This window comes from Crassostrea angulata, chromosome 2 (assembly GCF_025612915.1).
Source record: "Crassostrea angulata isolate pt1a10 chromosome 2, ASM2561291v2, whole genome shotgun sequence".
Classification (NCBI taxonomy): domain Eukaryota; kingdom Metazoa; phylum Mollusca; class Bivalvia; order Ostreida; family Ostreidae; genus Magallana; species Magallana angulata.
In genome coordinates this window covers 35,420,910-35,435,270 of record NC_069112.1, presented here as the reverse complement: position 1 = coordinate 35,435,270, position 14,361 = coordinate 35,420,910, and the positions used below count along the sequence as shown (strand labels likewise).

Below are 14,361 nucleotides of genomic sequence, written 5' to 3'. Positions count from 1 at the left end.
AAAGCAACTGAACAGTTGTACAATCCAGTTTCATAACAGTTCTCAAGGCAAATGATGATGCAGTTGATACCAAATATCCAATGCTATTGGTACGGTCTACTAAGAACAACAAAACAGTCATACATTAGTACCCGACACAATTCATACTTTCCACTGAGAGCAACCCAACAACTTAGCACCTATTTACCTGGTATTAATCAGTACACTGACCTATGAATACGGTCTATTGAGTGAAATAAAACAGCTACACATTAGTATTTTTTGTCTATTGATAATGTCACTGAGAGAAACTTAACATCAATAGTGGTACCTAAGGCAATTGGTAGTCTTCTGAGAGCAACACAACATCTATACATAAAGATAACTTGTCTATTCATAAACCTGCTGGTAAGAACATAACCATTGCACCTTAGTACAGTAGGCTAAACATATGTTCACCTAAGAAAACCATATTATGTTATGGTATACTAAGAGCAACAAAACAGTGATTCATTCATACCCGACACAATTTATTTTTTCCACTGAGAGCAACCCAACAGCTATGTACCTGTACTCAGGATATTGAAACTGTCAATATGGGAGCAACATTATATTTATTAATATGAACTGGTCAATTGCTATAGTCCACTGAGAGCAACTTTACAGCTATATCACTGGTATTCATCAACTGGGCATGAAATATAAACTTTGATAAGACCCCTGGAACAAACCAAGAGGTAAAAGGTATTTTTTATTCGACCATTTGATGCTTTGTAGCGATAACTTTTATATGTGGAGCAGAAAAAAATTCCCTAGGGCAGAAAGTAAAAAAAATTGAAAAAAATGTGTAAAATTGACACATTTCAAACCAAATCAAATTTCAAATCCTGTAGAATTTTATGTTTAAAATTAACAAACTTTGAGATGAGGTATAAGTAGTAGAAATTCAGATAAGAAGTTTCATTAAAAAAGCTAGGACAGAACAAATTAGACCCGGTTTCGTTGAGTGATTTTCCCATCGATGAAAATGAAGGGAGGGTAATTGGAGGGTTATAATTTCTTACACCTTTACAAAGACATGAAATCATTAAAAAAGGATGGATACTCTAAGTATTCCGGTCTCTGTAGACTTAGGCAAGACCACAAATGAGCTACATCGTGATGGAAACGAATAAGTGGCATCAACGAAACCTGTATTTTAACAGTTTTATAAAACATACGCTTTTGGAACCCAAGATGGGCGATGATTATAAAAAAAAGCCTCCCTCATCTATTTCATCAACAATAAAAAGGGAAAAAATGCTTCCCTCTCACATCCATTTCTAGAAAAGTTGACCCGAGAACCATTATTTCAACTTTATGTGGCCTTAGTTCATTAACTAAACTCTCAGAGTATTATAAATGAAATAGAATTTACTGTTAAATGCTTTGAGACTAACTTGAGACCAGGAAAATAATGACTTGCTTGGTTTCTAACAGAGAAAATTAAATATAAGCATACCCACCCCTAAAAACAAATGGGTTTCACAGGTTGAAAAACAAACTCAACACCATCCAGGAAGTTGTATCATTATGCGTGTCTAAAAAAAAAATAGTTCCATTAAATTCAATGTGATCATTCCACTAAAGTGATAGTTTTCCTAGCAAATAAGTCCAGAATCAATACTATAGGCCTAAGATAAGATACCATAAAAAGAAACGAGATATCTGTGATAACCCCTAGTGATACCCGGCTCTAATGTGAAAATACATAAAGGCAAAGTCATCATTTTAACAGGAGGTTGATGTTTGTTTTGTAAAAAAAAACCCAAATCATACCATATAGCATGTCTAAAAAAAGAGTGTGACAAAATTTCAAGCAGCTCTGATGAATAGTTGCTGAGAAATCTCTGATGACTATTTGTTTGAAATGTAAGGCTACAAATAAATAAAGGTGTCATTTAACAGGAAGTTGACATCTCATTAGTACAAAAATGAATCCCACCATAAGGCATGCCTAAGCAAAAGGTGTGTTAAAATTTCAAGCATCTGCGATAAAAAAATTTGTTAATAATATGGACATACACAGAGAAGGACAGATAGACACACAAGGGTAAACAGTTTACCCCCTCTCCTTCCGAGCGGGGGTATTATTAGTTAATAGTCATGTAGTGACCGGGAACGGGATAATACCTGGTTAGTAAATTTCATACCTGGTGAGGCAAATTTACTAACCAGGTATCATCCCATACCCGGTCACTACATGACTATGTAATGATTATATCTTACCGACTGCCTTTGTGTTAATGACATAAAATTAATTCAACACTGAAAATCAAGCGTCTTATAACAAAGTTACAAGTTTCAATCTGGGTACAAAACCTGACGTCACAATACTCTAAGAATGATGTCATAATCCTCAAAGGGAAGATATATTTTGTTCTGACTGTGTATGGAATATACACGGTTTCCACGTGACTGCTGTTAGCCAATGATTTCTTTACAATTCAGCAGAAGGTAAGATATAAAAAGAAATTGTGACTATATACATATATACGGAATGACTAATAACTGTAATTAACAAAGTTTATTTTGATTGGCTATTTCCTTGCTAAAAACCTTTAAGAAGTCAACTCAAATTTTATGAAATTAAATGAAATTTGCAGAAAATATTTATCAATTATTTACAAATGTCATACTGTAGATTCCATATTTTATGCAAGTACTTAATTCTGTGATTCAATTGCTTTTTATTAAGACACTAGAATATGAAATATGAAACAGCAAATTTGTATCCTGATTTCTAATTATCTACATTCATACGAAAAATGAAAATGAAATTCCGCAAGATGTGCTCCTCACGATTTTATGCAGATATCAATTTCTCACATTTAATTAGGAATTTACAGTATGCTAGTGTAAGAAATCTACTTCTGGCTCTAAGGGATGAAAAAGTATTCTGATCTAATCTTAAAATATTGCTGAACTCTGGAGAAAATGTCTTTTAAAATTCATCTTCTGTATAGTAAATAATTTAATGTCCAATAAAATTGAATCAGTGAAATGTTGAGAAAAAAAATTAAATTAAATTAAATCTGAAATGTTTGAACTTGAGTACCAATTCAACATTAATTAATAGAATTAATTACGAAAACAAGAAGTCTACTAAAGGAATTAAATAGCAAAAGTTAATAATTTCAATTCTAAGACAAAGTCAGGGACTGCAAAAAAAAAAAATGGTGCCAGAAGAGACTTCCATAATGTACCTGGGAGCTTTGATAACGGTGGTCACTGATTAATGGCTAGTGATTAAGATAACAAGTTCTTTAGCAAAGGAAGTGATGAGGCTTTTCCATCAGTCATCAAAGAATGGAGTTTCTCTTAGAAGACATGGCAGCTCTAAAATATAATAAACAGGATGAAAGTTTACAAAATATATACCTGTTAACCTTTCACTGCTGCTATGTGGGAGAAACTCCCCCTAACCAACTTGGCTAAGGGGGAGAATTTGCATAAACAACGATTTTGCGCGTGAAATGCAAATAGGGACCAAAGTGGTTGTATCAACATCAGTACAAAACTCACTGAGATGGGGCAATACCTTTACGAGATCACTCTCATCATATTCTATGAAAATCATAGTTTTTAATCTTTATCATTATATCATATATTAATGTGTGGTTTGACACAATATCATATATTATTATACCTTCATAAATTATTTTACCTCAATATGAATATTCTATATAACGCATCATCCAATTGGTTCTAGACAATCACATGTCTGGGCAATAAAACTTCCATAGTCATATTTTGGATTTGGAGGCCTTGTGCACTTTCCTGCAAGAGTTGTCATTCATTTAAGGTATTTGATCCATAATAGCCCCAGATTCAATGAATCTGGGATCATAACAGATATGTATGGACTTAGTACGGTAATTTGTATACTTGGACATAATTTTCATATATAAGTATCAACATGTAACAGTGGAACGTGTCCTTATCAATGACCTTTCCCTTTTCTTGAAGAGTTGTCCCCCTTTGCTTTTATTCTATAAAAATTATAATTCTAGAAAATCTATATGGTATAAAAATTATTTTCATTAGTTTTTGTATTCCTAATGATAAAATACATCTTTATGACGTCCTGAATGTCGGTTCAATACAGACCCACTTATTGAAGTTGGTTGATTAAAATTTTCCAGAGAGCTATTACCGGTATAATACACCTTTACAGCCACTTGTGAACATGTACTGTTTACCATATAGCAGCTAATTAATTTTGCAAAATTATAGTCAATACAGTATATATTTTAAAATATCTTATAATTAAAACTCTACCAGTTCACATACGATCAAATTCATCTGACCCACCCCGTTCCTTACTTTCAGAAATTCAATTTCCGAAGAAATTGGAATTCCAATGTGGCCCCACCCTACTCCTCAAGATTTTGATTTGAAAGATTTTTGAACATTATCAGAGGTTGCTTTCAGTAAAGATACAGCTTTTCTAAGCAAGTGGTTTTTAGAAAAAGATATTTTAAATTTTTTTCTATTTTTTATAATCCTATGCTATGTAAATTTTAAATAAATGATTTTTGAGAAGAAAATTTTAAATATTTACACTTTACTCTTATGTAAAAGTACAACCCTCCATTGTGGCCTCACCCTACCCCTGAGGGTCATGATTTTCACAACTTTAAATCTACACTACATGAGGAAGCTTTCACACAAGTTTCACATTTCCTGGCTGATTGGTTGCTGAGAAGAAGTATTTTAAAGATTGATTCTATATATTGTATGTAAAACTCCAACCCCCCCCTCCCATTGTGGCCCCACCTTACCACCAGGGGCAATGATTTGAACAAACTTGAATCTACACTATCTGAGGATGCTTCCACACAAGTTTCAGCTTTCCTGGCCAAATGGTTTCTGAGAAGAAGATTTTTGAAAAATATCAACAACATTTCATTAAATCCTAATGATCTCCCATTGAAAGAGAGCAGGGCCCCACATTTTAACAAACTTGAATCCCCTTCACCCAATGATGATGCTTTGTGGCTAGTTTGGTTAAAACTGGCCAAGTGGTTTCGGAGAAGAAGTCAAAAATGTAAAAAGTTTACAGACAGACAGACGGACGGATGGACGGACAGACAGACAGACGGATGCCAGAAAAAAAGTGATCAGAAAAGCTCACTAGAGCTTTCAGCTCAAGTGAGCTTAAAACCTTAACCTCCTCCAGCACCTGAAACAGATGCAATTAGTTGTTTCAAATTTTCCTCACTTTCTCCTATGGTACAATGGAACTCCATATCAGAAAATTGATCCCATAGGACTATGATTTTCTTTGATGAGCTTGTTAAAATTAAAAAACTCTCAAAACATTACCATAATTACCATACTATGTAAAAATATGTAAAAAAGAAAATTCAATATTACAAACAATTTTAAAATTGCCAAAACACTACAATCATATCAGTAATTTTAAATTTCATCTAAATCAATGCCCTATAGGGTCATTTCATCAATTTACTTGAATAAAAATAGTATACTTCTTTATAAATAATGATAATATTTATTTCCTAATAATGATAGAAACTTTTGGTTTACATGAACAAGTGATGATTTTTTTTTCTATAGAAGTTGTTATCTAAATGATTAAACTTAATTGTTGAACTTGTTGGAAATTTAGTTTGTTCACATAAATGAGAGGATGTACGAAAGAGAAACACACGTTTATCATCATAGTTGCAAGTAAACAACGAATTTGCCCTACCAGCATGGAGCTCCATTTTCCATAGGCGGTAATGTTTATGTTCCAGCCCGAATTTTCGTTCAGCAACGAGAGACCTCTGGAATGAAATTCAAATTGTCTTTTTCCTGTTAAAATTTCGTGGTGTGAAGTCAGATTCATTTTCCGGCAAAATGCATGTGTATTGAAAAACTCTGAAAATGAAAGTAAAAGTAGGGAATTTTACAGTTTGGGAAAGGGTGTACATCAAACATTTTCAATTCCTTCCTTCAAATGATAATAATAATTCAATTTTGACATTTGCTATTAAAATTGCAAATACTCTTGTCTTACATGTGTCACACATTCTGATTTAAAATGTCCCAATAAATGTAAATACACTCTGAAAGTATAGGAACTATTTTGCTTAAAGGCACTACTTTGTTGTCCTACACACATTCTAAAAATAGTTAAAGGGATATACCCACATGTTGACAAACAGACTCGGCACCGTAAATAACAGTTCCATTTAATTTAGTGTGACAATTCCACTCAAGTAATAATTTTCCTAGCAAATGAGTCCAAATTTAATACTGTAGGCCTAAAAAAAATTGTGCCAAAAAAAACACAAAAGAAAAGAAATTGTCTCTATATGAATGGAACTACAATTGATTAAGTACACATTTTGATTGGCTATATCCTTGTGTAATACCTTTAAGAGACTTCTGTCAAATTTTTTCAGCCCTGACGAATCTCGCTGAGATTTATAGTAGACAATAACATTACAACCAGAAACAACAAGTTCATGATTAAACAACCTGAGAATGCGTCCACACAAGTTTTAGCTTTTCTGGCCAAATAGTTTTTAAGAAGGAGATTTTTAAAGATTTTCTCTATATATTCCCATGTAAAATTTGATCCCCCCATGGTGGCCCCATCCTACCATCGGGGACCATGATTTGAAAAACTTTAATCTACACTACCCAAGGACTTATTTAGATTTTTTAAAATACCAACAAATTTTTTTATAATTCTGAATTATCTCGCACCCCATTTATACCTCATTTGAAGTTATTAAAGTGTATAGTACAAAATCAATATTATTATAGTTATCCAGGTCCAATCAAGGGGTATGAGGATTTATCCTGGGTTGTATTCCATACAGCCTGAGGCTGCAGGCCCGAAGCGTGTATGGGGACATAACTCTGTCAAAAATTGCTCGATCGTACCCAAAATCAAACTTGACCGAGATATTATGATACTTCTGTATACCAAATTTCATTGCAACCTATGAAAAGAAAACGAACAGAAACTAAAGTAAGAACCAGTAATAACTAAGATATAATCATCAGAGGGCACCTGCTCCATTATGTAATTTTCTTTTGTACCATATCATAACATATGGTAACTTCTTTGTATTTTCCGTATGAAAAAAAGGGAAACTTAATATCTATTATAGTTACTTAAGCAATAGCTGACATTTAATTAGCTAAACAATAGATTTGAAAGACTGGCCTTCGCAAGTCGCCTGGGATACCTGCGCCAGGTTCCCTGAAAACCTGGAAGGTGGGAACACTCTGGATCAGGTCTGTCAACGTGGCCAAACTTCGAAGGAGTTGGTCAGCCAACCACTCGCACACTTTAAGTCGCATAGCCGTGGCTTCATCCCCGAAGGGCATGGACCTCCTAAACACAGGGTGAAGGTGGGAGAGCGTCACATGATCCCTCAACTTGTTCGTCCTCTCGGCACAATTGGGAAAGGGGCAGGAAGAGAGTGGCGATCATCTCCTCCTGCTGCGAAGCTGGTCGTCTCTGGGTGGAGCTGGACCACTTGGGCTAGGAGCTTGCCACGCTCCATGCTCTTCGCAGGGTAGGGATCCCCCTTCTTGTCACTGGCTTGCCAGGATGGCCTCCTGGCACACGCTCCATAAGACAGTGGTGGCCCCTCGGGGGCAGCCATCAAGGCTTCCTCTTCCTCATGATGTGATGGCGGCTCCACAGGGGGGCCAGCCATCGGGTCTCCCCTGTCTCCGCCGGCCTGCTCGGTAGGCGCCCCAGCGTTGCATTCGTGCCACAATGGTGCCATGGGTGTTCTCTCATTCCGCCACTCCCGGCGGGAGGAGGTGCAGTCTTCTTCGCTGTCAGAATTTCTGTAAAGGAGAACAAGACGAATAACAACCCCCCCCCCCCCCAACACAGTTTGGGCACACAAATTGTTTAAAGGTGGAGGCCTCCTCAGGGGTGACACCCACACACAGACCGTGCAACCATTCGTCACTGTACCATTAACTTCTCATCGTCAGGGCGTCGACAGGTACAAACACAATCTCATTAGATGGGCCCGGAGATGAGGGGCATGTGGGGGAGGCTACATTAGGTTTTGGTTACGGGGACGCCCCTGATGTCTGGGGGGGCTTGGGAGAACTGTCAGGAGGCCCTCTGGCAGCAGGAGAGTGTTTTGGGGGCCGACCTCGGCGTGGCTGCTTCCTGAGGGGGATTCGGGAATCTTGCAGGCACCCGCCGCCCCTGCAGGGGGGCTGGAAGCCAAGACGCTCCCGGTCTCCTGCTTGGCACTCTCAGAGTTCTCAAAATTCTCCCTTAACCGAACGAGCCATGGGGGGATGTCCCTGTCAACACACTTCTTCAAGCGGTCGTGATTGGCCACAATGACTGCCGACTTGGTCTTTACTTGGTACAGGTGGGGGGTCAGCTTCTTGACTATGATACCAGGGCCCTTCCAGGACGGGTTACGCTTGCAACACTTCCCCTTCACCGTCGCGGTGTCCAGCTCATACACAACATCTCCTTCTTCAAAGGGGCGGGTAGCGGCCTTGATGTTATAATCTCTTTGTATCTCTCCTCAGAGGTGTGCAGGCGCCTCCTGGCTGTCTCGTGACCAGTCAGTATTTTGTCTTCAAGGTCCCTCACATACGTCTCGATATCTGCAGGGCCCTCCTGCAGGGGGGACCTGTACATCAGGCTAGCTGGTGTATTGACCTCTCTACAAAGCATGAGTTTGTTGGCGATGAACCTTGAATTACAATTGACTGCAGAGCGGAAGGCCCCCGCTATCTGGGCCAGATGCTCGTCCAACAGTCTTGGGCCTTATCAATATAACACCTTACCGCATCCATAAGGGTTCTATTGTAGCGCTCCACCTGTCCATTGGCAGACGGACGGTAGGGGATGGTGGGGGCCTTAAGTATTCAGAGGAGGTCACACACAGCAGTAAACAACTTACTTTCAAAGTTGCGCCCCTGATCTGTAAATATCTCAAGGGGGCAGCCGAACCTAACAAAGAATTCGTCCACTGCCGCTTTGGCAGTAACCTCAGCTGTCTGGGAGGGGAGGGGGACACAATCCACCCACTTAGTAAATTGGTCCACCATGACTAGGACATACTCATTCCCCTTTGGAGTCTTAGGGCGCGGTCCAAGGAAGTCAAGGTGCACCCTCTCCATGGGTGCCCCGGCATGATACTTAATCATTTCTGCCCTGGTGTGGCACTGTGGGCGCTTATTTCTACTGCAGGGGCCACAAGTGCTAACAAACCTCTCGGCCCCCCACATCATCCCGTACCAATATAAATGCAATCTCATCCGGGCCTTGGTGTGCTCGATCCCTTGATGTCCAGCCGCTGGTATATCGTAGCAGAGTCGCAGAACCTCTCTCCTCAGCTCTATGGGGACGACCAGAACTTTCCTTTTCTCTCCCCCCTCCTCTGTCTCTTTCCAAAGGACCCTGTCGTTGTCCAACTGCAACAAAATCCTGTTGATATAGTAATGTTTGACAGCTGGACTGGCTAGGAACAGTTTGTCTTCCTGGGTCACTTTACTGGCTACGGCTCATCTCCTCGGGGGTGAGGCCCACCAAGGAAGGCGGTCCAACCAAGCCTTCCAAGGAAATTCCTATGATACAGGCGAAACTGGGGGTAATGATTTATTTGGATCTGAGACTGGCATGGGCCATTTGGACTGCTCTTACCCTCACAGTTGTCTTCACGGATCCGGCCCATAAGCTTCTTGGAGACATAGCCCAGAGCTGCCTCGCTGATAGAAGGCCGGGCTTCTTCTCGGTCAACAATAATGGGGCTCTGATCCTTCGTAAGGCTAGATTCTTCCCCCAACAAGGGGGAATATGTCCAACTACCAGGCCTAGCTAGAGGGACCACATCGTCAACTTCATCCGCAAAAGCAATCCAGAACTGGTGGGCTCTAGTACACTTAAGGCAGCCACCACAAGGCAAATCACTAAAGTTAACGGTGAAATCCACCCCCCTACACCTGGATGGGGGTGGCGGTCTGTACAGTGCATCAGCGTTCACATGGTGCCTTTCTGGTCTATGTTGGATCACCATATCGTACTGACTAAGCTCCTCGAGCCAGCGAGCAAGCTGATATTGAGGGGTACTTGAAGTTGAGCAACTAAATAAGGCTACGGTGATGTGTGCGAACGACAAATATACGGCCAAGCAAGTAATGTCTGTACATGTGCGTGAATCTGATAATTGCTAGGAGCTCCTTCCAGGTAGTGCAATTCCTCCTCTGTTCTGCTAACAGGCTGAGACTACCTTAGGCTATCAGCTTTTCTTGCCCCTCCTGGATCTGTGAGAGCTCAGCACCTATCGCCTCTGCTGACGCGTCAGTGTCCAGTACAAACTCGTCCTCTGCAGTAGGGAGGGCTAAGATTGGGGGTGAAGTGAGAACTTTCCGGAGGGCCGCAACAGCAGTCCGCTGCTGTGGTCCTCATAAACAAGGTTTCTTCCCAGTGACACTGTACAACGGTTGGGCAATCTGGGCAAAGCCGGCAATGAACCCCCTGTGGTAGTTGGCAAAGCTGAGGAACCGCTCAACACAGTGGTAGGCGTCGTCCAGTCCTTTACAGCCACTATGTACTCATCCCCCACTCATCAGCGCTGAAACACTGTCCTCAGATTGGCTAGGTGATCCTCAAAGTCGCGCCTAAGCACTAAGGCATAGTCCAGAAATGCCAGGACTATGCTCCATGTGAGCCCCCACAGAACTAAGTTCATGGCTCGGAAAAAGGTTGCTGGGGCGTTACACAAGCCGAAACCCATATGCCGGAACTCAAACAGGCCATATCGGGTGACGAAGGCAGTCTTCTTCCGGTCCTTAGGTCTTAACATAACTTGATGGAAGGCGGAGTTCCCATCCAGCTTGGAAAACCAAATGTTCCCTGACAAAGTTTTGAAACACTCGTCGATCAATGGGAGAGGAAATACATCCTTCCTTGTAACGTTGTTCAGCCTGCGGTAGTCCAGGCACCATCGGACTTGCCCATCCTTCTTACCGATGAGCACCAGTGCTGACGCCCACTCAGACATAGAGGGCTGAATCACCCCAGCGTCCAGCATATTCTTGAGATGCGCCGAGGATCGTTCTAGCAGGTCCTGCAAATGGGTGGGCACCTTAGGGTGAGATCCCCCAGGCTCACACACAGCTTAACTCCAGGCCGCTCTCCTAGGGTAGGGCGCAGGCAAATGAGCCTCAACTACCTCTCCCAGGAAGCTCCCCTCCTTCAGAGTAATTTCCAAAGCGTTCACCAGGCAAGCCACGAAGGCATCTCCAGCGGCAAGGTAAGTATGGGGCATAAGCAAAGCCTCTGACACTTTCTCTATCCCCAGAATGGTCATGAATTCAGACAGACTCCTGTCCAGCTTGAAGGGCCACAATACAGCACGGCCGGCACAAACGCAGACCTCACGCACTAGCGTCATGCAAGCAACGCTCTCCGTCTCACCTCTACCATAGGTCATCTGCATCTCTTCCCCACACAAGTTTATCACCCCGAGCTCCAGTCCATCTTAGCCTTGTGTTCCCATAGGATGTCAATTCCCAACAACTAGTGATGGGAATCGGTGAGATTTTCATTATCGATAATCAGTTTCCCTTAACTAATTAATCATCAATTATAATCGGAAATTTTTATATTTTATAGTGTAGTGTAAAATAAATGTAAATAAACAAGTTACAATGAACAGACTCATTACTAGGCTTTTGTAATTTGATTTACTTAGTATTTCTAGCGATAAAAAAACTATATTCAAAAGATTTTCCTTTGTAGGCAGTCCAACATTAATTTTCTTGAAACCAAAATGCGTCCAAATTCTAGAATGTGCTATGTGCGATAAGAATATCGAGCTCGTCTGACATGTCAGCCATTTTCAGACCACGCACCTTTTTAGGGTATAGATAGTTCGCGTTTAGAATATTCTGTTTATGATATGTGCTTGTTGAAAGGGAAAAAAACCTTAACTGATTATTCGTAATGAAACCTTTTATGATCGAGCGCTTAGAATGCAATAACAATCGATCGATTTTCGATAATAATCGATGACTGGAAATCACTACCAACAACATCCTGTCCTTAAGAGGGGCCACATAAAGATCCACCTGATGAGTGTGCTGGCCTACACCAAGGTCAAATGGGCCGGCAACAAATTTCTGGAGATGGGCTTCATTTCCGGCTTGCAGCAAAGTGACCTGTCTCTTAATGGGGGGCTTTGACTCCAAATTGTCATAGAACTTCCTCCCAAGTACACTCACTTCTGCCCCAGTATCCACCACAGCTTCAATGGGGGCTCCCTGGATCCTCAGCTTTATGGTAAATGCAGTCCATGGGCAATGCTGGCTTTCTGTGACACACAACTCCCCCTCCATAGGGACTGCCTGTGGGTTTAAAGGCATCCTACTTTTATCCTCGCTGTTTTCATGGGGCCCAGACTCTGAGGTCATATCCTCCCTCGGTGGCTCCTGCAGCTTCAGACTGTGGTCTTCTGGAGTCAGGATCTCATCACTAGGAACCGGAGATTCCTCCTCTTCAGTCAGCAGCTCCTCCTCAGGAAATGGTTCAGTTATGGGCCGATTCCTGACACGCACTCCAAATCCACCACCCTGCTTGGAATGCTCAAGACGGGTTTCCCCTGACTGACCAAACTCTGGCTTCACACTCTGCATGTCCTCTTTAAAACATTGGCTAGCTCTGGCTGCCCCCGGCCCTCCTAGTGGAGGAGGTGGCGGCGACGGAGGCATCGGGTCTGCTGGGGCCCTGCCACTCTCCCTCAATTCTCAAACTGCTGCATCGGCTCCTGAGTTCCTTAATCTCACTCTCCCCTTCACCATCCTTCTGGCTATCTACAGATACCTTGTCCTTATCCGCCATGGACCTAACCGCCTCCCGCTTAGGCTTGGGGGGTCTGCTCTGACGCGAATGCTGGAAGTACTGCATGTGGTCGACAGCTTCCTCCATAGTCTTGGGTTGGCCATCCAAAGTGTACAAACCCGCCTCCCGGTCCTCCGCTCCATAACACAGACGAGGTATAGCCTGGGCATGAACATCCGGTAGCTGGGGGAATGCACGAGTAGCCAAGGTGAGCACTCAGTCAGACCACTGTCGCAGGGATCCACCACTATTCTGTGTCGCCGATTGAAAATTAAGTTGATGAGTGAGGTCTGGTGCTGATGAGCCAAAGCGCTTGTCAAACTTCCTGAGTATTTCGCTGAACCTCAGGCGGGGGTAGTCTCCAGCATCAAAGTGTAATACTCAATGGCCGGGCCCTCCAGAAAGAAACAGAATTGATCATGTTGCTCGGTCTCATTCCACTGTTGGCGAACAAATTTATGAAGGAAGGCTTTCAAGTTGCACTTGCCATCATAGCGGAGATCCTTATATCTAGGTCTATTCCGGACAGTCGGGTGGCTGGAACTGGCTGGTAGTGCAGCATAGTCTTGAGGATTGTACCGCACCACAGGCAGCTGCACATCTCCAGATGAGCCATAGGTCGCAATGGGCTTCTGCGAGAACTCCGGGGCATGGCAAGATGCTGCGGATAACCGCGCGTGCTCATGGGGATGATGAGGCGCTGCGGATAACCGCACATGTTCATGGGGATGATGAGGCGCTGCGGATAACCGTGCATCTTCATGGGTATGACGAGACGCTGCGGATATCCATGCATATTCAGGGGGACTGCAAGACGCAGCGGGATTCCGCGCGTGACTTGCATTAGAAGGTACATCTCTAGTGGGGGGCTCATATGCATGAGGTACTGGGATGTATGAATGGTCACCCAGGAGATGGGGTTCCCCAGACAAGGGCTCATGATACTGTGGCTGGACTTGTGCTATTCTACTTCCCTCTCCCTCAGGACTGTAAGGCTGGGAGGAGGCCTCAAGCGTTGGGACCGCATAACCTGTAAAATACTGGTGCAGTCCCAACATTGTCCCCCCCTGCACAGTAACATACTGATCATCCCCGGGCTGAGGTGTTGGGTAATAACAGCTGGGTGCGACCGGCTGGGTTACAGCAGTGCACATGCGCAGACCAAAGTATCCCTGTGAGGTATGGACCAAGGACTCCTGGACCCTAGTGGCAAGGTACTCCCCCCCAGGGGAAGGATGGCGAGGCACCCAATGAGGGGGCCTACTACCTGGCATGGAGTTACTATTCCCTGGGGCAGGGCTAGGCTGAGCAAGTGAAGCTTGGGGTTGAGAATCAACAATTTGAGATGCATGTGGCAAATCAACAAGCTGCCCTTGGTTTACACTAGCAGGGTCCTGGGGTTGGTTAGTTGAACTAGTAGGGCAATAGCTACAGGGCTGGGGTGTGGGCTGGTATGTGGGTCTGACAGGCCCACCGGGCATGGAGTTGGA

General features: G+C 42.7%; 1 long non-coding RNA gene across 2 annotated transcripts; it reads right to left on the bottom strand.

Annotated features, from left to right (window-relative positions):
• Nucleotides 1–1,484: 1,484 nt before the first annotated feature.
• LOC128173800 (uncharacterized) lies at nucleotides 1,485–5,821 on the bottom strand. 2 transcript variants are annotated; one of them, XR_008242571.1, is made up of 3 exons: nucleotides 3,686–3,817; nucleotides 3,225–3,357; nucleotides 1,485–1,559 (listed from the first exon to the last, which is right to left on the bottom strand). It is a non-coding gene; the product is annotated as an uncharacterized LOC128173800 (long non-coding RNA). The 2 variants fall into 2 exon arrangements; XR_008242570.1 differs by lacking the exon at nucleotides 1,485–1,559 and adding an exon at nucleotides 5,735–5,821 and having other exon boundaries at nucleotides 3,138–3,357; nucleotides 3,686–3,798.
• Nucleotides 5,822–14,361: the final 8,540 nt, after the last annotated feature.